At 43.1% G+C, this 24,407-nt stretch overlaps 1 protein-coding gene across 1 annotated transcript in view; it reads right to left on the bottom strand.

The window, feature by feature from the left end:
- Window positions 1-24,407, bottom strand: part of lyrm4b (LYR motif containing 4) — a 70,104-nt gene that overhangs the window by 1,202 nt on the left and 44,495 nt on the right. The gene's annotated exons all lie outside the window — the stretch shown is intronic.

Raw genomic sequence — 24,407 nt, 5'->3', positions numbered from 1 at the left:
AACTTTTTAAAGCCTGAAGTATTCCTCACATCTCCAATGGACACTCAACCAGAACACTAGTCAACTATCACATAAACTAAAAATCCACCAATTCAACAACTAAATATTGTTCCAAATGTGAATAAACATCAATAAAACACTCATTCCTGCATCCTTTAATTAGCTTTATTTGACTAAAATCTTTTCCCCACATTATAGCATTACTCTGATGAAATATGTATAAATCTGCATAATTCTGATCCTGCAGCGGGTTTTAAATGAACTGCAGCATCGGTGACGTGCAACGTTCATCCTGAAGGAGGCGCCGCGGGAACAAAGCGTTCCTGAGTGTTTCATGTCACCGTGTTATGTCAACACTACTCAGCTCAACTCTCTCGTCAAACTGAAGGGCCAATTACGGCGGAGTGTAGACAGCTGCGCCGCAGTGTGTGTGCCAGAGCTCGCAATTGATTTAGTCTTTTTTTTTTTTTTTTTTTTTTTTTTAACAGCACAGAAACACGACGCACTGATCTGCACAGACCGAGAATGACCTGCACACAGACAGAAAGCTGCGCTGTGATGTGTTGCAGCTGGAATCCGACGATCCTCACTCGTTTAAAATATGTTTAGAATAAAATAGTTTGTGTTTGTGGTTGTTGAGATGGTGAGAAGATCAAGAAGAAAGTCTTCCTGAAGGGAAGCGAGCTTCACATTAACAACTGCTCTATATGCTGCGCGTCTATTAAAGTCATAGTAAAGAGATTCAGAGGTTTCCATGGAAACGTTACACGTGTTTACCTGCAGTTGATTAAAACATGCGGAGAAGGGCCGTAAAAATGCTCATTGATCTTATTATCAGGATTTATCAGGCTGCTGGTGGTGTGCAAGGAGAGAAAATCTGACTATTTACAAGTACAAAACATTGAAGACAGTTTTTAGGGTGGCCCAGACTGGAACGTTCCAGAAGGTTCGGCCCGACGTCAGACCACGACTGGACGTTCCAGCAGGTTCGGCCCGACGTCAGACCACGACTGGACGTTCCAGCAGGTTCGGCCCGACGTCAGACCACGACTGGAACGTTCCAGCAGTTTCGGCCCGACGTCAGACCACGACTGGACGTTCCAGCAGGTTCGGCCCGACGTCAGACCACGACTGGACGTTCCAGCAGGTTCGGCCCAATGTCAGACCACGACTGGAACGTTCCAGAAGGTTCGGCCCGACGTCAGACCACGACTGGAACGTTCCAGAAGGTTCGGCCCGACGTCAGACCACGACTGGACGTTCCAGCAGGTTCGGCCCGACGTCAGACCACGACTGGACGTTCCAGCAGGTTCGGCCCAATGTCAGACCACGACTGGAACGTTCCAGAAGGTTCGGCCCGACGTCAGACCACGACTGGACGTTCCAGAAGGTTCGGCCCGACGTCAGACCACGACTGGACGTTCCAGCAGGTTCGGCCCAACCTCAGACCACGACTGGACGTTCCAGCAGGTTCGGCCCAACGTCAGACCACGACTGGACGTTCCAGCAGGTTCGGCCCGACGTCAGACCACGACTGGACGTTCCAGCAGGTTCGGCCCGACGTCAGACCACGACTGGACGTTCCAGCAGGTTCGGCCCGACGTCAGACCACGACTGGACGTTCCAGCAGGTTCGGCCCGACGTCAGACCACGACTGGACGTTCCAGCAGGTTCGGCCCGACGTCAGACCACGACTGGACGTTCCAGCAGGTTCGGCCCGACGTCAGACCACGACTGGAACGTTCCAGAAGGTTCGGCCCGACGTCAGACCACGACTGGACGTTCCAGCAGGTTCGGCCCAACGTCAGACCACGACTGGACGTTCCAGCAGGTTCGGCCCGACGTCAGACCACGACTGGACGTTCCAGCAGGTTCGGCCCGACGTCAGACCACGACTGGACGTTCCAGCAGTTTCGGCCCGACGTCAGACCACGACTGGACGTTCCAGCAGTTTCGGCCCGACGTCAGACCACGACTGGACGTTCCAGCAGGTTCGGCCCGACGTCAGACCACGACTGGACGTTCCAGCAGGTTCGGCCCAACGTCAGACCACGACTGGACGTTCCAGCAAGTTCGGCCCGACGTCAGACCACGACTGGACGTTCCAGCAGGTTCGGCCCGACGTCAGACCACGACTGGACGTTCCAGCAGGTTCGGCCCGACCTCAGACCACGACTGGACGTTCCAGCAGGTTCGGCCCGACGTCAGACCACGACTGGACGTTCCAGCAGGTTCGGCCCGACCTCAGACCACGACTGGACGTTCCAGCAGGTTCGGCCCGACCTCAGACCACGACTGGACGTTCCAGCAGGTTCGGCCCGACGTCAGACCACGACTGGACGTTCCAGCAGGTTCGGTCCAACGTCAGACCACGACTGGACGTTCCAGGAAGTTCAGTCTAACGTCAGACCACGACTGGACGTTCCAGAAGGTTCGGCCCGACGTCAGACCACGACTGGACGTTCCAGAAGGTTCGGCCCGACGTCAGACCACGACTGGACGTTCCAGAAGGTTCGGCCCGACGTCAGACCACGACTGGACGTTCCAGAAGGTTCGGCCCGACGTCAGACCACGACTGGACGTTCCAGAAGGTTCGGCCCGGCGTCAGACCACGACTGGACGTTCCAGGAAGTTCAGTCTAACGTCAGACCACGACTGGACGTTCCAGGAAGTTCAGTCTAACATCAGACCATTTCACCCTCAGAGAAACTTAAAAAAAGCTTTGTGTCAGACTCTCCCGCTCTCCGTGTTGATGATGATTAGAAAAAGACTGAAATAAGACCGACTGGTTGGAATAACCTAAACCAGGTGTAGGGAACTCCGGTCATCGAGCGTCCACAGTCCTGCAGATGTTAGGAGTTTCCCTGCTGCAACACACCTGGTACACATTAGACCTAATCAGCAGACTTGTGCAGAGCTTGACATCAAGTCTGCTAATTAGTCATTGATTTGAATCAGGTGTGTTGCAGCAGGGAAACCCCAAACATTCGTAGGACTGTGGCACTTGAGGACCGGAGTTGCCTACCCCTGATCTAAACAAACCACGAGAGCTTTGAGACAATGTGTGTCATCCACCAAGCGTACGAACATGTTTGTTCTCAGCTCCTGATAAACGTTTTTAGAAAGACTGCAGCCCTCATGCACATCCACAAACACTCTCACCAACATTTACCTTCCAACATTCCTAAGAAGTCAGTGTTTACTCACATAAATACAATAAAACTGACAAGAACATTTAAAGTAATGTTGATAATTTATAAAGCATTTTAAAATAAATTAGCAAGCCATTGCAGATCTTGAGTAGTGTGATCTGCGTCTCGCTTTACATGCTATTTGGTTATATAAGGATGTTGCGTATCAATAACGTTGGTAAGAATCTATTTAACAATTCCTGCGTCAGATCTTTCCCAAAATGTAATGCATCCATCCATCCATCTTCTGCCGCTTATCCGGGGTCGGGGCACGGGGGCAGCAGCCTAAGCAGGAAAACCCAGACTTCCCTCTCCCCAGTCACATTTGCCAACTCTGCAGGGGGGATCTCGAGGCGTTCCCAGGCCAGCTGAGAGATATAATCCCTCCAGCATGTCCTGGGTCTTCCCCGGTGTCTCCTCCCAGAGGGACGTGCCTGGAAAACCTCACCAGGGAGGTCCAGGAGGCATCCTAACCAGATGCCCGAGCCACCTCAACTGATTCCTCTCGATGTGGAGGCGCAGCGGCTCTACTCTGATCTCCTCCCGGATGACCGAGCTCCTCACCCTATCTCTAAGGGAGAGCCCGGCCACCCTGCGGAGGAATCTCATTTCAGCCGCCTGTATACGAGATCTCCTTCTTTCGGTCACGACCCACAGCTCATGACCATAGGTGAGGGTAGGAACGTAGATCGACTGGTAAATCGAGAGCTTCGCCTTCTGGCTCAGCTCCTTCTTCACCACGACAGACCGGCGCAGAGTCCGCATTACTGCAGACGCCGCACCGATCCGTCTGTCGATCTCGCGCTCCATCCTTCCCTCACTCGTGAACAAGACCCCGACATATTTAAACTCCTCCACTTGAGGCAGGACCTGACTCCCGACCCAGAGAGGGCAAACCACCCTATTCCGGCTGAGGACCATGGTCTCAGATTTGGAGGTGCAATCCAAGCTAAACCAAGACTCAGTCTCAGAAGAAAAACTTTTCTGCGTAAAGCTGCTAACAAGCAGAAAAACTGGGGCAAACATATCTGCTTGGTGGAAGTAACAAGCCAAAGTCCAGATCAATTTAATTCCATTTCTAATCTTCCTAAAACCATCGAGGCGACAGACGTCACACGTCACATGTCAGACCGGTTCCCTCATTTGCATGAATATCCCTCCATAAATGTCCGAGCTAGTCTCAGAAGGACCAGCTGAGCATGTCTCCTGCCTTCAGGGATGAAGTCACGCCTTCCACTGGCAGCGACTAAACATCTTGTGCACGGTTTCAGCAGAAACTTATAAAGATTCAGAACAGGATACTAATTAATGACGCCTGATGACCCCAAACACAGCAGTAGACAGAGAAAGGCATGGAGGTGTTGACAGGATCTGGGTAAAGTCCAGACCTGAAACTGAGTGAAATGCTGCAGTGGGACCAGCTTTGCAGAAAGCAGCCAACCTCGATGAACAACAAGAGTTGATTAAAATTCCTCCAGCTCTATTTGAGACGCAGAAAACCGATACTTCAGTTATTGCTGCTGAAGGAGCGTTTCTGAGCTTTGGCCTCCACTAAACAACCACACAGAGCAACATGTCACGTTGTTTATCTCACACTGCTTTTACTTTATCTTAAGACCTCTTAAAGGAAGTTTTGCAGTATCCTGATACATAAAACCATAAACTTGTTTCTGTTTAACAGTTGCAGAAGGTTTACTTTGGTTTGCCGCCACTGCTGCTCATCATGCTGAACTTTGTTGCTTGTTCATCATCATTTTTTAGTAAAATCCTTCATGGAGTCATCGGTTTATGTGTGGTTGTGCCTCTGCATGGCCACCAGGGGGCACAGTCCCCCCAAAGATAAGTCCTTCACTATAAACCCATCAGCTCATCAATTATTCTGCCGTCAAGCCATTCACCCCCTCTAACATACATAAAACTCCTCTTTCACTTTCTCTTCTCACTCAGCCTCCCCTCACCCCCTGTGTGTGTGTGTGTGTGTGTGATGTTCTGATTGGCTGCAGCGTGGTGTAGGGGGGAGGCGTAGAGGTGAGGTGAGGCGGCTGCATCCCTGCACCAATCAGCAGCGAGGGGGCTTGGCTCTCATGTAAATTGTTGCGGCTGTGGCTCCTAACAAAGGGATGGCCTCACTCCGTCTAATCATGCCTGCTCTGCTACCCCCCCATCCTCCCTCCACCCTTCCCTCCATCCTCACCCCATCCTCCCGTCCCAGTTTGCTACATATCTGATCAGATTTGCTCCTCTCTCCGTCTTGCATCTCTGCATCAGTCCATCTCTTTATTTGAGCTGCTGACAGTTTTACCCTCATGAATAATGAAACAGAGCTCTGAATATGCACCATTAAAACCAGCAGAATTACGCTGGGATGATTTAACACGGACATGAGACTAAATAACCCCGTCAGGACTAAAACAGCAGGATATTAATGTGACTCATATTTAAGCAGATTCACAGGTTTTGATTGGATTTAAAGCCGTCTGTCTTTGTTTTATTGGAATTATTTTGCCTTTTTATTAGTTTTTGTTTCATGTTTTTCATTCTGGGAAGATGCAGCATGAAAAATGTTGATATTAAACTGGCTGGTATTATTTTTTAAAAACTAATGTATTAAAACATAATTATGCTCTGTGGGAACTTCATTATTAAAACATAAACCCAGCACGTTAGCCTCCCTTTGTTCTTTCTCATGATGACGAGGGAAACCTTCCTCCTAGACTCTGTTCCATGTTGACATAATTCATCACATCACCTCTGCAGGTCTGCCGGCTGCACATTCATTCCCTCCATATCTCAGACAGTCCTGTCACACCTGCAGAAGTCTGAGTTGGACTTCACCTGAACACCAGACCAGTAATCTGCTGACATGTACAACATGCTTTAGTTATGGAAATGAGGAGGAATACCACTAAAGTAAAACAGGTTTGGGGAAAAGTGGAGCTGGATGTATTGCATGTCCATCTGTTGATGTGCTGAAGGGTGAGATGGGTCATCAGCCATTAAACCAGGTAATGGATGAGTTGATTTCAGCCACAACAGAAGAAGAAGAAGCAAATGGGGCGAGGCCTCCAACACCCGATTCTTCCACAGATGAATTCGGAAGGATTACGGTAGGATGACCACCCATTTACAGTAAAACCTGAATTTTACTGCATTATGTTGCCGAGCAACAATCTTATTTCCAGTAGTTGTATTATCTCATGTTGGCATCCCAACATATTATCACTGTTGTCTGAATATATGAATCTTTTTGGTAAACTGGAGGTAATAATGAAACTTTCAGGACCAAATCTACAAGATGTTTATTTCTGTGGATGAACCATTTGGTTCTGGTTAAACTGGTGAACATAAACTGGTTCGCCAGAAAGCAACAAAGCACTAGAATGGAGCCAAAACCAGATCTGTGTCTGTCTGATGGCACTGAGAGGCTCTTTACATCCTGTCAAGGTGATTGATCTACTGGTAGATCTACTGGTGAAGTGTAGATTCTTCAGACCAGTTTGCTTGGAGAGTGTGTGGAACCCAACATGGTCCCCTGCCATTCCCCACTGGGGGTAAGATCAGAGATATTTAACTTTGGTTATATAAGGATGTTGCATTTAACTTGCTGGAGATTTTTGTTATTTGCGTTATTTAAAACAAAGTTTGTTTTTTACAGTAAAAAGTTACAAGATCAGCTGGTTCCGAAACACTTCCACCAGTCCAATGTTCCAATGTGTAGGTAAGTTAAAACAGTTGGAACTAACTGGACAACTGTGTGGCCTTACAATAGAATAGAATAGACTGTTAATGTCATTGCACACAAGCGACAATAAAATTGCACTCAAGTGTCATTCTGCACCACGGATAAAGGGAAAAAGGGAAAAAGGAAAGGATATTGTGAAAAAAAGATGGTTTTAAAACATTTAAAAACAAAGAGGTTAATTTAAAAAGTGTGTTTTGCAGTAGTGTGCAGGAAATGTTATGTCCGTCAATGTGTGTGTGTGAGTCCGTGAGTGTTACCTGTGTGGATTGCCTAGGGGAAATCTTAGTGTAAAACCACAGCAGAAAGCTTATTTTACTATGCAGGCTATGTCAGATTTCTCCACAGGAGGTGAGCTTGATAATTCTGGGCTTTTCCTTTTGAGCCATAATGTCAGAGATCAACACGTCGATAACTGGGTGCGTTAAGCCTGATCTATTCTCCCATTGTATTCATAAATTGGTAAACCTGTGTCAAACGTTGTCATACAACACTACACATATCTACCATCCCCTTTACATCGTACTTTAATCTTTAAAAATAAAGTGAAATATGCACTTAAATGAGGCAGAAGATGGATGGAAGGCTCCGCCCATCTGTGTATATTTAACATTGCGCAAAAATTAAGCTTTAAGGCGCATTTATGCATGAGACATAACAGATATGAGTTGAACGGTTTTGTCCATCTCCTGCATCAAGTAATTTGGTCCGTTTTCATGGGCCTTTGCTCTCCATTAACTGCAGAAAATGGAGCAATACCACCAAAAACCACTGGGGGCAGTGTTGAGTTGTATAGCTGACACAACCAGCAAAAAGAAAACCAACCAGAAGAAGAAGAAGAACAGGAAGAAGATGCAGAAACTGACAAATAAAACTGCCCGAAGACGACGCAGAAGTTGAGGAGAAAAGAAAGTAACTGGTTTTTTTTCTTCTTCTTTTGGTGATTTTTGGATGGTTGTAAACAACTTTTGAGCGATGCACTCATGACTCTGATGAAGCATCTTTCAGCCATTCAAAGATTCTCCTGTAAAGATTTAGGATGTGATTGCTTAGAAAACCATGGAACATCACTGTGATTGTAAACTGGACTATAAATGTTTAAAAAGACAAGATTCCACCATAAAACACATCATATATGACAATGTTTGATTTTTCCTCATTTTGTCTCATGTTAAAACAGCCCTTTTATTTTTTAAGCTGGTATCATGGACATTTTGGGACAAACCACATCATTTATACCCATTATACCATGTAAAGCAGCCTTGTCTCATGTTGCTGCTAGGTTCATGTTAGGTTTACTAAAAATCCAGCTAACGGGATGACAACAGAAACAAATCTGCAAATATTGATTTGAAGCCTAAATCTTAATATAATAAGACAGAATGACAGAGAAATGTATGCAGCAGTACTTAGTGTCAAATCCTTGTGAGACTTTTTTCCTATTTAAAGTAAATCTGAGTGCTGAGTGTTGTAATGGAGAGCTAAACTTAGCCTCCTTCATATCTCATCAGATCCATCTGCTCAACATGACACAGAAAAAAATAAGAGCAGCGTAGAAACCATGAACACACACTCATCTCACTTCTGAGTCGTGACTGACTGACCTTCAGTCTGACTCCCACCAGGCAGGAGGTGTAAGATTAACATCACACTGCAGCACTCAATCCAACTCATGAGACACACCGAGGAGGAGCACGGGATGAAGAGCTGCACGTAACAGCTGCTCGTCTGTTGTTTCTGCACATGTTTTCTGAACCAAACCCAAGCACGGATACTCAACGGGTCAAAAAAATGACCACAGCCATGTTCACTGCAATTTGTATCATCATCAATGCTTTGGTGAAGATAACAAAATAATAATACCAACTATAATAATAATAATAAAAATAATAAAAAAAAATATATAAAAATAATAATAATACATTTTTATTATAAAATACTTTACTTTTGATTGATTTGATAAGAAAAACCTCAAAGTAAAGCTAGTAAGTAAAGCTATCTAAAGTAAAACCGGAGTCAAAATTGACCTCGAGACTTAGTATAAGAGGTAAACGGACCGAGAGTTTCCATGATTAATTTAATATTTTCTTTTTTTCCTCTATTTATTTAAAGAAAATGTTTATCCATCCTGCTTTTTACACAGTCTAAACATTTATGTAAGACATGCAGTTTCCATACCTCATGAGGCAAAAGGGACGTACAGGCAGTCCTCAGATTACGAACAAATTCTGTTCCTACAAAGCGCCAACCTCTAGTGGCTAAAAGTGAAGCCTACGCGGAAGTTCATAAAACAGCAGTCCCCCCTTCATCCACTAGGGCCTCCAAAACAGAGCAAATCTCCATAGACTCCCATGTTAAAAAGACCAACTTCACAGCAGAAAATGTACAGCCTGGTACAAAAATCCATTTTAGGTTTAATAGGTCAGGTTTACCTTCATGACAACTGTGGGAAGAGTGAATGTTTTCTAACTCCCTAGCTTATTTAGTGGCGTGTCCTTTCATTTCAACTAAAGAACGTAGAACAACCACGGTTTTTAGCCGCTTAACAACGTGACTTAGCTTTAGCCCGCTTACCTCCGTTAAATGTTTAGCTTCTGTTATCTTGGTTAGCTCTTAGCTACAGAAAGCTCGGAGTTCGCTAGATGTCAATCATCCACCATGACGCTCACAGCCGCCCTCTCAGCTCCCCCTCTTTGCCCATATTTGAATTTTTCGGGCGAGACGACACGCATGCCTCTGCCAAGATGGCGACGGTAGGAATCGCCCACTGAGTTTCAATTTAACTATTCAGAAAAGTATGGGTGACGTCACGGGGGCTGCGCCCTTTTTCTATGGTTCCTATGCTGTGGCGAAACCCGAAATTGCATGTAAGTCAGATTTTTATCCTTAAATCACACCTAAATGCCCCCTTGATCACTAAGTAACATCTTAATAAATGCATACATGATAATTATGGAAAGACAATGTAGAAAAATAAAATACATATTTGAATTAAGATAATATAAATATTAGGGCCCGACCGATATGGATTTTTTTATACCGATACCGATATAAAGACTTTAGAGCAGGCCGATAGCCGATATAATGGCCGATAAATCCATCCACCAGAAAAAAATACAAAATATCACTCAAAGCTAAAACACTACATTCTAAGCTCATTCTTAAACTCATGTCTACCTGTTAGACACCATGAACTATCTGAATTATTCACTGATTTAAAAAAATGTAATTACGGTTTTCTTATTCCACAGTGCCTACACACTGTCACTGTTTTATCAGCTGACCTCTTTCCTTCTTCATCGTATTTTAAAGGGAAACCAAAGGGTTCCCACACAGGGGTTTTGAATGAACTGGAGCGTTCAAGTTCCTCCGTTCGCCATGACTGTGCTGCACTTGTGTGGAACTATTATGCATGCAGCTTTCTTTTTTTTTGTTTTTCATATCAATCCGCGGATCACGTGTGTGCCAAACCGTAGATACTGATCCGAACGGATCGCGGATCAATGATCATCCGTTGCACCACTAATAATAATAAGTATTCAGAAGTTGTGTAAATGGCACGCAGCCACCAACTTTCACACACGTGCACGAGGCTAAACACTAAGCACTGCATTCCTTGCTGCAGCGCGGCCACGAGGCATGCAATGACAAGTTTGTAGAGAATGTAAGAGGGAAAACATAACTGTGTTTGTTTATTTAACATTTCAACTTAGCAGTGACAAAATATAAAATGCTTGTGAGCAGACTTCACTTTACTTGGCTCAGCTGCTATCTGTTTCACTGCCCAGTTTGCTCTGTCTCGGCTTCCACGGTAGGCAGCCATGAGCAAGGATGACCCCGCCCCTGCTATCTATCCAGCAGACATGGGCGCCTTCTGCTGGATAAGTAGCCCAATTACATTTTTAACTTGGCAGTATCAGAAACAGATACGACAAAAATAAATCAATTAAAAAAATCGGCAAATTTTTACCGATAGCCGATATCACCCTGGACCCCCATATCGGCCGGCCGATATATCGGTCAGGCCCTAATAAATATACATGAATCGAGTCTCAACCTGCACATCACTTGTTGTAAGAGCCTAATATGGAACCTCGTAACTTCGAAACCTGCTCTATCTTTTAAATTTAGACTTATTTAATGAGAGCCGCGAAGTTGAAGCGACAAGTTGAGAACTGCGTAACCCGAGGACCACCTGTATATCATCATCACTGAATATCATCTGCATAGCAGTGGTATGAGACATCTTTAAAAATATTCAAACGTGCTGAAGAGGGAGCAAGTAGACCAGAAATAATAAGAACCCTAAAACAGAGCCTTGAGGTACACCACAATAAAGATGGCTGAAGGAAGACTGATCATATGAATCTGTCACACAGAATGAATGCTTAAGATATTAAGAAACAAACCATCTTAAAGCTGATCCCAACACAGTGGCCCAAAGCCTAAACTTATCAAGAAGATCGGATGATCAATCCCTTTGCAACAGATAATAGAGACGCCGACAAGAGTTCTCTCTGTTGAACGCCCTTTGTGGAAACGGGGCTAGAATTGATCAATTAAGAAAAGCTGTTTAGCAACAATCTTCTGAATAATTTCGGGAAGAAATGATCATTAAAAAATAGATTTATAGCTGGCCAAGTGAAGAGGTTTTAGTCTTTTTGGAGTAGGCTGAATAACGGTATTCTTAAAGCAGACATGGAAATAGGGACCAATGGGACATCTTTTAAACAGGAATGAAGGTAAAATGTCTAAACAAGAAAAACTTTCAAAGAGCCAATGATCTAAAATAACAGATGAAGCTTGGGCAGGGATGGCCTTGGACTCTGCTGACTGAGAAATGTTATGTCTCGGATATGTCACTTTTTCAAATCATTTTCACAGTCAAATGGGGAAGGAACAGCATGTGAAGCAGGATAACAATGTTAATAATGGTGTTAAAGGATTATCTCAGCTTTTAGCCACCAGGTTGGAGAAGTAGGCCGCCCTCGCTTCTCTAACACAATTATTAAAAGAAGCCAAACGATGTTTGACATAAATTAAATGAACCCTCAAATGGCTTCTCCTCCACAGGTATTCCGCTTTTCAGTAAGAATGCTTTAAGCACCATGTAAGGCAAGGTGCTGGAAGTGCACGCCTTGGAGATCTACTATCCTGCAACACCTGAATCACAAACTGAGTCTCCTCTTTGGCATGTCACCCAGCTCTGGAAAGGCCTGGCAGCCAGAAATTCATTTAGTTGAGGTGTGTTGGAGAAGAGATGCATCTAAAAGTTGCAGGATAGTAGATCTCGAAGACTGGATTTTGGAACCAGAGCTGTAAGAATTTATAAGGTAGGACACATCTACAAGAGTCTCAACTAAAGTATACTACAGCTGTATCAGCAAATGTTTCAGTCCATCTAGAGTATTCGTCACGTTTAAATCTATTATTACATTTCTATCCTTGGCATTTTTGTATCAGCGGTTTTGGCTCTGCGAAGAGACTAGTATCCAGACAAGTATTCCAGTATTTGGTCTTTTCACACTGCAGTGTTAATGGTAACATGACCAAAATAAACTGGATGTTTTACTTTGCAGTTGTCTTAAAATGTGGGTGGAAGGTAGAAAAGTAGAAGTAGCTGCTTATTTTAGTGAAAACTCCTCAGTGGTGTGTTGTTATAAAAGAAATGCTGCCCTGAACAGCAGGAGACAGTGAAAATTGAAGTTAAGGAGCCACTGGAAGTGGGAGGAAAGAGATAAAGCGATGGAGTGAAATGTGGAGGTGGCTGTCAGAGCAGCTCAGACACACAAAATGAGGTTTTGTCCTGCGAGAGAGAGGGAATAGAAAGGGAGGAAGATGAAAACACGGAGGCGCTCGGACGTCACAACGCCATCAAACCGAAGCTGAAAGAGGCTCTCAAGTACGAGAGACAGAAGAGGGCAGAGATGGAGGAAGAAACCGGAAGAACAGAGGTTTTTATGAGATAACGAAGTGAGTAGATTTAGTGTTGATCCAGAATTTCCATTTATCTGGATACAAAAGCAGAACAGCAGATAAGAGTGAAATTTGCCAAAGTTTGAAAACATTTATAAAGGAAATTTATGGTCTCATTTGTCTAACCTTAACTAGGTTAAATTTAACGTATTCAGCGGACCTCACACCCAGACTCCTAATCATCCTCAGATTGTAGATTTATTTTATCAGTTATCATAAAAATATTAAATAACCAGGATGATACACAGAGTTGTGTATCAGTAGCTTCGGTTACATGATGTTTTGTCATTTGGAATAAATAAATTTGCGATTAAAACATTTCAATTTTGCAATATTCTCCTTCAGGTTTACATGCAAATAATATTTCTGTATTGAGGTTTACATGGTAAACTCGAGTATTTGTCCGGACTTAACTTTGCTTTAGTTCAGTGAGTTGGGAAGGATTCTGATTGGACAGGGAGCGGACATGATGCACTTGTCTACCCGAGATAAACAATCTCTATGTTTTATTTCATTTATGCTCCCGTACGTACACAAGCTTTACGTACAGGACAAACTTCTTTTAGCAGCTGAGGAGGAGGAGGAAGACAAAGCACCGGAAACGGGAGGTAGAGTGTGTGCGTCATCGATATGGGACAAGGTAACAAGCATGTGCAGTGTGACCAGAATAAACTTAGATGGGAATAAACCAGTCACTTACTTTGGAATTAAGTTAATTCCGAATTGCCATTTCCATTGGGAATTGTGTTTACATGGTCACTTTTAATCTGTTTACAGGAGATTTAACTTTAATCTGGAATTTAAACTGACGTGAACATGGCCTCTGCGTATCTATCACATCATCGTGTAGTTGAGCAATGTGATGTTCAGGGTGCGAACCGTACGGCGGGTTTAGTCAAATTTCTTCTCCTTGTTTTGGGGAAAGGTGGAAGTAAGAACATGAAGCCAACTGATATTAAATCCTACCACACGGAACATTGTGTGTTAGCTGCACATTTAATGTAGGCCTACAAGAAGTTTAACTTGTAGTGCCCCCATGCTTCAATGGTCACCATAATTACAGCACCCAAATAAAAGTTTTTTTTTGTGCAACTAAGGAGGCGGATCAGTCAGAGGAGTGTGGAAGCAGAAAATACAGCTGTGATATTCTGCTGTCCAGCAACAGTTTTTATCTTTTCATTCTGCATTCCTGCGTTCTCCTTTTCCTGCTTACGAGAGAAAGACGGGATCTCCTCGGAAGAAGGATGTATGTGCCAACGCAGTCTCTGCATAACAAAATGGCAACGTGCATTGAGGGCACATTCATATCAGCCTAGAGTCTGGTTGCTCAGAAAGTCCTCTTCATTTGGGGAAATGTGAACGCGCCAAACGAATTCTGATTCGGACCAAAAAAGCAGACTTGTTCCGCCTACAAACGAGGAACTCGGCCCATTTCAAGTGGACCAAATACAGGAATCGGACTACTAAAAAAAAAAAAAGTCACTTTGTGCATTTGACGCAGCATTGCATTGTGGGTAAATACATAGTCGTCTTGGTCACCTTGTCTGGTGTTCATACTGCGTCCATTGTAGCAGAGTATTTCTGCAGTATAGTTCCATAAGACACAATAAAAACCCAAAACCGCCATAGTTTCTTCTTCATGTTTAACTCGCAACAGTTTTCTTCTTCACGCCGGTCTTGTCCTCTTCTGCATACCAGTGCAGCGCCACCTTTGGTGGGAATGGGGATATATTATTCTAATGGTTTGGCTGGTGGTACACGGCCCTACAACTGAGCCGAGTCCCCAATCGGAACAAGTCTAGTGGACTATTCTGATGAGAATGCATCCTTAAAATATTTTCCATCCCACCACGTAAAACATCGACGTTAAATGAGCGCATTATCCAGGAACAGAAACACAAGTTTGCTTGATGTGAAGTTTGTATCTTTAACTGCTGAAATGAAATTTGTGTAGTTGTTTTGGTAGCGGCCAAAGTAGCATGTTGAGACACTGTGTGTACAGGAAACGTGTGTGTGTGTGTGTGTGTGTCTCTTTTACTTGCAAAGGTGAGTGGACAAAGGCGCTTGTCTGGTCTGCTGACAAACTTTCTATTGCTAGTTATGTTATTGGAAACACGAGTTGTTCTCCATGTATTTTTCGTGGGAAAATGAGGCGACAGTGAGTTTTCTGTGTCCTTTCAGGGATGCAGGATGTGTACCTAGCAGCACCACTAAACGGTGCTTTAAGAAGACAAAAACATGTAATCTGATTACTTGATGGAAAATATTTCAATCCCTAAAAAACTGTTTGCTCCATAGATCTATATATGAAGCCGTGTTTTTTCAGCAGAACATATGATGGATAGCAGTCTGTACGACGACAGCCGGGAAGGCATGAAAAATAAGAACAATACTAGCAGATAAGATCCTCATTCTCACCACAGACAGAAGGACATCGCTGGCAACACACTGATGTGACAGCAACACCTTCAATCCTGCGTCCTGAAGACACAGCTGTCCACGAGGAACAGACATTCAAATATATTCAGAGTCGTTTATTTTTCTGATGCGACTACACTGAAGACGAAGATGTAGCATTCTGAACTTCGGGTATATCTCCATAGTTAGTTCCTGGAGTCGCCTTGCAGTTTTAATATGTGAAAAAGTAAAGAAATGTCACTAATTTACCTGTTTTTTTTTAATACATAAAAACATGCAACACAAACACAAAGCTACATAAGTGTTACTGTAGCGAACCAGCCGCAGGATGAAACACAGCTGAGCAGTTTCTTCATGCAAGAAGCAGGGATGTGAAGTCCAGATGCATCATCAGTGCAGAGGTGAAGCCACATTGTTGCTGCAGAGGAGGCGTGCAGTTCAGAGAAACTCAAATTAAGCAAAGCGCTTGTCATCCCACTGAAACGATGAGAAGAAATAAAAACCTCACACCTTTCATCTGCTTTCATTTCTTCCACTATACCCTCTTCCAGGGCTCCTTTTGAAGGTTTATCAGTTTTCACAAACTGTTGCCTGAAGCTCCAAGCCCACAACAACGGCAAAATATATAAATACACTGTTCAGCTCTTCAATGGTAAACCTGTTATTTCTCCAGGGAAGGCTGCCCAAGCTTCCCAGAAAACTCTCCTGAGTCGATCATAGTTTTACGTGCCTGTTTCTGCAGAGCGTCCTTCTTAAACGACGGCAGAAATAGGTTTGCATGTGGAGTAAAAAGGCATTTGGATACAGATCAAAACAAACAGAAGCAGAAAACAGGCAGACCCTGAATCTGCCATGAAGAAGCCAAACACAGAGCTCAGTGTGACCTTCTGGAGAAACAGTTCCCCCATTTCAGCCTTTCATGTCCGTCAAACTGGCTTTTTAAAGAGTTAAATTTAAGACTAAATTTCTATTTTGTTGAGGAAGAAGAAACCGTTTGCAACAGAAAGTTCTTTAATAGGAAGCGGTGCAGGATGTTTATGTCTGAGCAGCTGGACTGGTGATGGTTAAGGGTCCAACTGGAAAAGCCTGATGCATCCAGCCTAATGAACGAACAAATCCACGACCGACTGAACAAACATTAATATCTCGCACCACACCTGACACACATCAGATTTAATTAGCACACTTGTGCAGGGCTTGACATCCCACTCTGCAAAATCTGCAAACCACACATCGATTTGATTTGAGTGTGTTGCAGCTGGGAAACATCTGCAGGACGGCGACCCTCCAGTTGCTCATCGTCTGATAAATCTGTCCAGTGTCTGATTTAAACAAAGTTATTGCTTGCTCCATATTAACATCAGAATTTGGCAATATCTCGAAGGGGGAAGCAGATTTTTGGCATTTAGATGCTTCGTCACAACTATAAAAATAACTTTATCCTCCTTACTTACAGACGAATATGCAGCCTCTCATTTAAAGGAGGATGACCGAGCCAAGCTCAGGCTCTTGCTTCGTAGCTTCAGAGGGTCAAGCACAAAGAGGGGCTGCCAGAGGGGTTGAGAGTGGAGGGACAAATGGCAGCTAAGTTTGACACACACATCACCATCCAATCATTTACGGGGTTAAAATGATTACACTGCGTTTTTTCAGGTGACTAAATATTTTCATTTTTGCATTTGAGCATTGAATTACCAGCTGCATTCGGGGTGTGAAGGGGATTTTGAGCAACGTAGTAAAAAATGCTCCTGGAAAACATGACCTACCCTGCCTACTAGGGCTGTGACGATATGCTTTTGTCCCGATTCGATTCGATTACGATTTTTTGTGTGCCGATTCGATTTAAATTGCGATTCTCACAATTCTTTGATATTGCTGATTTTTGTAGATTAAAAACAGAATAAATGTACAAAACTTATTTGCTCCTCATTTTTCTTGATTTCTATTAGAAAAAAAACAACCCCGTAGCCAGACCATCATTCTGCTGCTATAACGCCCAAGAAGACAAGTAAAAAGATCAATAAAAACAATACAAATTTTATAATGGATTATTTTTATTTGTTTGAAAATTTTTTTTACGTTTTGACAAAAAAAATCGATTTTAAAATTGTGAAGCAAAAACATCCCCAGTTTCGATTCGATTTTCCCACCCCTACTGCCTACGGCTGATAAAACATATGCAGTCCTGCAGTGTAGGGTTTGTTTCAGGAGGATCCAGCCTGCGTGCATTCAGCTTCTTCCCTCATGCTCTTTGTCCTCTACTTGCCATCTGAGAGTCAGGATTCTTGCACTTTTCCTCCCTTTTTAATCTACATTTTCTACCTGTCCTTTGTTTCAGATGAGGGGTGTGTCGGTGGGATGCGTGAGTGTAAGTTAAAAAGTGTGTGTGTGTGTGTGTTTTCTGAAGCCTCCTCTGGCTTCCCCTCATTAATATTTCATGTACATAAAAAGCGTTTCTGGCCTGTTTGAAATACCGTCTTTTCTTTTCCTCTTCAATATTTATGGTGTCCGACTGCTTTTTGTTTTTTAGGCTGCATTCATGAAGTTAGGAAATTAAAAGCACATGAAGTCAAGGAGGACATGGAGGACGCTCTACATTCATATAAACCAACTTTAAAGCTGCAACAGCTGATTTTAAATGATTTTTCACCTTCTAGGTTTTGATATCCCGAGCCAAACAGCTGATAAAATCCACTCATGGAGCCTTTATAGAGCAACGTTCACATTCTGCCAGTAGGCTGCAGGAAGCAACACCAATCAACTTCCCACCTTAAAACCCGTTTCTGACTGGTTATGATGGTTCTCTGATATTCCTTATGTGCAGCCGTTACTTCCATCCAGCATCTGAGGCTGAAAAACTAAACCTCAAATCTCTTATTTCTTCTCCAAGGATCACGTTAGAGCTGCGTTTCGCATTACAGCACCGTGTCACTCACCAGCACCAGGATATCAACACATGGCTGTGTCCAAACTTCCACACCATTCCCTACATGGCGCCCAAAACAGTGCTCACGCCATTTTCTAGGCGTGTCTGAATGTCCAGAGAGAAAAAAGTTCTGCACTCAAAATTACCCACAATGCATCTTGAAAAGTAGTGAGCATCAATGGTTACTAGACAGGTCTATTTAGACCACAATGCATTGCAGGCAGGAGCTCAACGTGGCGCAAGTGACACGAACATCAAAGCAGGTAAAGAAAGAAAAAAAATCTATAGACAATTCGTTTTATATCTTTATTTGTTTAATAAATATGCATAAAAGAAAGAATAAAATACACACGAGTTCGGATTGGATTTGGAACGACGTGTGATGGTTGCCATGGTGACAGCCGGTAGTCACGTGATCTGCGATGAGGAGAAAGTAGCCAGCTTCGTGTCTGAACACCAACAGACTGAGAGAACTGTGTCGTGTAGCGCTGTGTGGTAAATGACTAGTGTGGACATTCGGACACAGCTCATGACTGACCCAGCAGAAAAACCCACTGGTGCCCCCCAGGAGGGCATCAGTTTGCCGTTCTTGTTCCCCCTGAGCATGTTGGGAAGTGTTCTAATTTCAGCCGGCTCACCAGTGAATCCTCCATGGTTCGCTTTGCCTCCTGCTGCGACGACCATAAACATCACATTAAGACAGGTAAAACTGTAGGATCCCAGATTCACTGCGACCTTACACAATAATGTCATTTAACATGTGACTGGTATGCAGACAGACGGACAGTCTCCTTCTTCTGTCTTCTACATCGGTTACACACAGTTTGGTCTGTTTTCAAGGGGATTAGCTAACCGGATGCAGAAAAAAGAACAAGTGTTGAGCTGTACATCTGACACAACCAGCTAAAGGGACAGTCGAGAGAAGAAGAACAGGAACAGACGACGACGCAGAAACCGTCAAATAAAGAGCACATAAAGAAACGAATAAGACTTCATGGTTTGATTCTTTTACGTGTTCTGGTGTTTTTGGACAGTAGTAAACAACTTTATGGTGGTGCTTTACTGCTACCAAGTGGTGTCGAAAACAGAAGTGGGCGCTGAACTCAGCACTGCCCACTAGTGGATGGACGGACTTGGAGACGTAAAAAGACACGTGGAAGTACGAGGACGGTGGTGTATGACAAAGTTTGAAACACTTCTGTACATAAAGGAGCAGAAATGGACCTTCAGCTTGCAGCGGACAAAAAGTAAAAGATTAGAGGTTAAAATATCTACCTCACAAAGCCGCAGTACGGATGAGTTGTCGCCTGTGAGTCACAAGGTTGTATTTTATCTCTGTATCATCTCCTTCCATCCATTATCCTAACCGCTTAGTCCAATGAAGGGTTGCGGGGAAGCTGGAGCCTATCCCAGCTGTCTTTGGGCAAAAGGCGGTGTACACCCTGGACAGTTCGCCAGCCCATCGCAAGGCCTCTGTATCATCTGTATCTATATCTTTAGGTCTGCGTTGCTGAGCGTGTTTTGCCATAAACTTGTAATATTGCTGAAAAGTCAGAGTTAAGATGCCGAAACAGAACGAAGCTGCGGTCTGACGGGTGTATCTTTGGTTTAACTTATCAGGTCTGAAGAAAGGCAGACCAACAGTGACAAGAAGAAACAGCAGAAACTGATACTGCGGTGGTTTTCTACCACACTGCAATGAGAACCTCCCTCTGCTCCCCCCGTAGTGTGTAAGTGCCAGGCATCCTGATAAATGACCAATGGGACATCTTTGTTTACACAGCTATCTGACAGCCACTGTGCACGTGTGACCTTGGAAATCGCCTTTCCTCAGTTCCAGCCCACCAGCTTTAACAAGCTCATTTGCTCGACTCGTCTTCTAAATTGGTCGCAATGAATATCATAACCCCGCCCACTTGACAGGCTTGGAACCAATTAGCTGTCAGGCTTGGAGACCTGGCATCAACCAATGACCACGCTGTTAGAGGACTAATTAAATGTGATTAAGCTGTGAAGTCAAGGCCATGTCCACAAGCGAACACACACACACACACACACACACACACACACACAGTATAGCAGTAATGAGGATTTTCTTTTAAAGCTGCAGTTTTTTTAACCTTAATGTCTTTCAGAGTGAGAGCGTGAGGAGACAAAGGCGGAGTGTGTTCATACAGTGAACCAGACTGTTGTTTCACAAGACTCTGGTTTCAGTCCATCGCGTCCAAAAGACACGAGGAGGAGAGGCAGATGAGAGGATGAGGGGGGAGAGGAGGAGAAGAGATGGTTAGAAAATCGGCCGTATCGTTACGCCTCCACTGCACTTCCTCTTTTTGTTCATGTTTTTACTCTCCGCTCGTTGTTTGTTAAATCCATAGAAGATAAAAATACTCATCCGCCCATGTGGATGACATCTCACAGCGGTGACAAAATTCAGGCCTCACAACTTCAAACTTGCATTTATCCACGAGCCACACATGAAAACCAGACTTTAAATCCACATTTGTAACGCAACCCAATGCTGGTGTTGAGTCGGGATGGACGGGTGACACGTTTCCCTAAATCTGGATTAATGGAAGAGTTTGAGAGCCAAAGGCATTTTATCTGGAAGTCACATCTCCTTTAAAGGCTGATGTTCTCAAGCAAAGTTTATCAGATATTCAGGCTTCACAATCTGCAAAGCTGACCTGGAAATGACTGGTTTATCTGTGGAATGACAATCTAAATATGTTTTTATTGGATGACTGGTTAATTAAGATTCTTTAATATCAACAAGTTTTAGTAAATGCAATTTAAAAAGACAAAGCCGTCATACGAAACTTTGAGGAACACAAAAGACTCAGTGGAACAGCAGGGAAAAGATCCTGCTCAGAGTCCTAATGCAACAATCTGCTTCGTAAGATGACTGACAGTTTAATCCATGAAGACCAAAGCATGAAAAAATTATCAGAGAAGTCCAACTTTTTTTTTTTTTTTTTTTTTTTTTAAATATGAGGTCTTTATTTGTCCCTTTAACAAAATGCTAAATATAAAAAGTACCAGCAGTCTTTCAGGGTATTTACCATTTATTACCATGTGATATGTCAACATTTTTGGCTTTTTGGTGTCCATGAAGCCTAAAAAGACAAAAATCAGAGTTTTCCTGAGGATTTTAAGAAAAGTTTATATATTTATAAGGTGATACCAAATGTCTCAAAATCAGAATCATATATGTCATGCTTGGTTCTTTTGAGTTAAAGCTCTTTTAACAAACCTTGATTTACACAACTTAGCTCTGCAGAAAGAGATCTGACTGAATCGTTCATACACCAACTATATGTTATATTTGTATTGTGTAGGTGTCATTCACCACACTGTGTGTTAGTTCTGGCTATCTGAACGGAGGAGATCACTACTGCTGTAGTTAAGCATATCTGACAAATAACTCATGAGCACTAGTTGACACAGAATTACACAAAAAATGTAATATCGTTATAAGGATATAAAATGAGCTATATTGGGATATGAGATTTTGGTCATATCACCAATATCATTTTAGGACCTGGATCATACATCTAGACCTTCATCTGATGTTAAAGCCTCATCATAAATGCAAGTGATGGAAAAGAGACAGTCAAAAAGCCAATTTTAAAGAAGGGAAGAAGAGAAAAGGTTGAAGCGGGCCTCAGTGGCACAAGAACTGGACTGTCAGTCGGCTGCAGAGGGGCGGATGGGAGGATAACCCATCCCCAGAAAGCGGACCCCTACAGCTTACTGGATACGGTTACATGATGTTTTTTTTTTTTTTAAGTCAGAATTAAAAATTAATTAAATAATTCAGAACAGTATTCTCCTATGAGTCTACGTGGAAATAACAATTCTGAATGGTGGTTTACATGGGAACACGTCCTTAATTCTGCTTTAGATCTGTGGGTTGGGAAGGGTTCTGATTGGACAGAGGGCAGGCGTGACGTATGACGTCTAACGGAAATAAACAAAGTTCGCTTCCTGCTTCCAGTCTTTTCTTGGTACCAGCTCGACACGAGCATAGTGTTTCACTTTTTCCAGCAGCTGAGAAGATGAAGGAAGGTAGACCACCGAACACGGGAGGTAAAACAACGTGTGGGACGTGTGTGTCATCGGGAAGGGAAAAGGTGAGGAGCATGTGCAGAATGATCGGAATTAAGGTGTACATGACAGAAGAATTAATCAGTTTGGATTAAGAATACGAATAAATCAGCCACTTCCGTCATTTCGGAATTAAACTTAATTCCGAGTTAAATTTTCATTCGGAATTTAATTCATGACCATTTTCACCAGTTTTTAGTGGTTTTAACTTTTATAAGGAATTAAAACTGTCATGTGAACGTGGTCATGGAAGCTGTGTGGAAGACGACAGAAGAAAAAGGTGGAATGCATTCAAGGAAGAGCTTTGAAACATCCTTCAATTTCAGAGTTAAATCAGTCTTGTGTTCAAGGAAACTTTGCTTCCATGTGGGTCAGTCTGACTTGGTTTTTTTCAGTAAAGAAATGTATAACTATGCATAAATAAGGAGCGCTTGCTCCGCCAGGACTAGTGGACTGGTGATACACACTTATCATTGGCTACTGTTACATGATGCTTTTTCATATGGAATTAAATAATTCGGAATTAACGTATTCTCCTATGAGTTTACATGAAAATAATAATCCTGAATGAAGATTTACATGAAACACGTCCTTACTTAATTCCTCTTTAGAGCGGCGGGTTGGGAAGGGTTCTGATTGGACAGAGGGTGCACGTGACGTATGACGTATACCGGAAATAAACAAAGTTGGCTCCCTGCTTCTCGTCTTTTCAGTCGTAACTTGTAAAAACTACGTAATAAGTACCAGTTTCACCGCTATTTTTATTATAAATGTGAAGCAGCAGCTCAACACGAGCATACTACTTCACTTTCTGCAGAAACTGAGAAGGAGAAGAAAGATAGACCAGCGAACACGGGAGGTAAAACAACGTCATCGGGACAGGACAAGGTAACGAGCATGCTCAGAACGACCGGAATTAACTTAGAGCGGAATGAAGGTTTACATGACAGGAATAAAATAGATCGGAATTAAAATGTGAATAAACCAGACACATCGGAATTAAGTTTAATTCCAAATAGAAATTTGCATTAGGAATTAATGTTTACATGGTCGTTTTTCATAAGTTTAAAGCGGAATTAACTTTTATTCAGAATTAAACAGGAATTAAAAATCCCATGTAAACAAAGCAACTGTGTAATAAAGATGTGAACAAGCGGTAAGGTTTGAGTATTTAACTAAATGACTGTAGAACTAAAGTATCTGTCAACAACCATGACTCGTGTTATTATCATGTAATGAATGATTATTCAGGAAAACATGAAATGACTGAATCCTAGTTGTCAGCTATAACACTGGGAACTAAAAATAAGAGACTGAGTAGATGGTATAGCTTCATTTGTTTTCAGCGTGGGTGCATTTCTCATTAATAGCTTCATGATGGCAGCGTTGCACAGAAAGAAAACAGCATGCAACACTTGCAAACATCAATACAGGCAGGTTGAGGAAAATGAGAAGCAGTCATTCTAAAAAGCGAATCAATAGGCTGGTTGGAAATGTGCTGAAGAGAAGAGGAGGAAACAGAGTGTAATGAAGTGAGGGAAGGCCAGAAAAACATACTGAGAATGACTCATAACAAGAAACGAGTCCTTCAGTATGAGGTTGGGAAACAGCAGCGCACTTCAGACAGATGGAGAGGTGGCGGGCATTGATCCACATGTTGTTTGACTTCATCACTGAGGCCACACACACTCATGTGACTGTTGTGTAATAACAGCGTGGAAAGGCATCACTTTGTTGTGAAGACTTGCAGTTATGAAAAGAGAAAAAATAACACTTGTGATTCAACGTAAAACTAGGAGAAAGACCACGGAAAACGTGGCGAATGCCTCCGTTTCTAGGAGAACGGACAGTTTGGTGGGGTTTGATACGGTTGGGTTTCCACAGCCAATCATATCCTTCCCTGCTGTAAGCAGGTTATAAGACAGATAGCGAGCGGGGTGTCAACTATGCAATGGCGTGACATCTAAAAGGCCCATTTATGATTTATGCTGAAGGATACGGAGCGTTGCGTCCGTCTCCGGCATCCAGAACTTTCTTCGCGTGGGACTCA

Source organism: Telmatherina bonti (genome assembly GCF_933228915.1).
Source record: "Telmatherina bonti genome assembly, chromosome: 20".
NCBI lineage: Eukaryota > Metazoa > Chordata > Actinopteri > Atheriniformes > Telmatherinidae > Telmatherina > Telmatherina bonti.
This window is presented reverse-complemented; position numbering and strand designations above follow the sequence as displayed.